Here is a 1,403-nt window from a genome sequence, read left to right on the forward strand (position 1 = left end):
TTTTCTTGGGCTCCTTACAAGCCACCACGTACCTCTGGGCCACATTGAGGCGAGGGGGTTAGCCATCTGCATAGAAGGTGTCTTCAGACAGGACCGAGTAGTCATCCTGGGGCCGCTGTGGGGGCACATGGATCAGGGCGCAGTAGAAGCAGATGGTCTGGGGACACAGGACCAGCACGAGCTGCTCCTTTTGGAACAAGGCCTCGAGGTCTGTCTCAGGGTTGGCCTTCCACTGGGGCAGCGGGATGACCCGGTGCTGGCTCAGGGTGTGTCTCTCTTTGCCTTCTTCATCGATGTCCTACCTCATACCTGTTGGTGGTGTGGCTGTAACTGACCACCTCAGCCAGGATCCACTGCTCGTCCCCATCCATGGCCTTCACCCGGGCAGCCACCTTGTCTCCGGGTCTGGCCACATAGTCCCCTGAGGTGGGGATGGCCCCACAGAGGGGTGGGGGGCTTGTCACCAGGCTTCCGGATCCACAGAGGCAGCGTCATGGCTGACTGCTGCAGCAGGGTCATCAGCACCCCTCTGCGCATGGTCTTCCGGGGCGTTTTCTAATCATTGTAGACACCAGCATTCTTGGCCACAATCCGCCTCTCCTCCAACAGAGACTTGATTTCTGCCATCTTGTCCCCAGCTTTCCGAAGGACGTTGCACTCAGCCTCTGCATCGGCCTTGGCGGTTGTATAGAGGCCACGCAACTTGTTCTCCGTCTGCATCTGCTCGTGGGTCTTCTGGATGTTCACTAAGTTGTGTTCGCTCCAGGAACGCTCCTCCTGGGTTTGCTTGATCAGCTGATGGAGCTCTGTGAGAAGCTCTGCAATGCGGGAATCGGCAGACACGAGGGCCATGGTCTACAGGGGTGCCGAGTCTTGGACAAAACAAGCTCGTCGGGCTGGAAGCTTCGATGAGAGGAGCAGGCGCGTTCGTCCAACGCTTTTTCGGAGCCTGCGGATGGTCAGGGACCTCCATGCGAAGATTGGTGGCATGTTGAGAACCATGCATGCTTTTTTCCTTTTATGCGTGTAGCCGTGCCTTTATTTATGTATTTATTTATTTATTTATTTATAGATATGGCTGTGTTGCCCAAGCTGGTCTCAAACTCCTGTTGGCCTCTAGAGTAGCTAGGGTTACAGGTGGGAGCCACCACCCCAGGCCTGTGAACATATTAAAGTGAACCCATGTATTAGTCAGAAATCTTGTGGTTGTAAATGCCAGAAACCTAACCCAGACTAGCTTAAAGAAAGTATTCCAAAGGGATTAAGACATGTCTGGATCAAGAAGAGCATCAGAACTCTCTTTCTTTCCACGTTTCAGGGTTTATTTGACCCTGTTTGGCTTCATTCTCAAACAAGTAGCAAGATGGCTGCTGGTAGTGCCAAGCCAAGCCATCACTGCTGTG

The 1,403-nt window shown here is 53.7% G+C and overlaps 1 pseudogene; it reads right to left on the reverse strand.

Annotated features, from left to right (window-relative positions):
* Position 1: 1 nt before the first annotated feature.
* Positions 2–1,037, reverse strand: LOC108308614 (annotated as a pseudogene).
* Positions 1,038–1,403: the final 366 nt, after the last annotated feature.

Source organism: Cebus imitator, unplaced genomic scaffold (assembly GCF_001604975.1).
Source record: "Cebus imitator isolate Cc_AM_T3 unplaced genomic scaffold, Cebus_imitator-1.0 Scaffold87, whole genome shotgun sequence".
NCBI classification, from domain to species: domain Eukaryota; kingdom Metazoa; phylum Chordata; class Mammalia; order Primates; family Cebidae; genus Cebus; species Cebus imitator.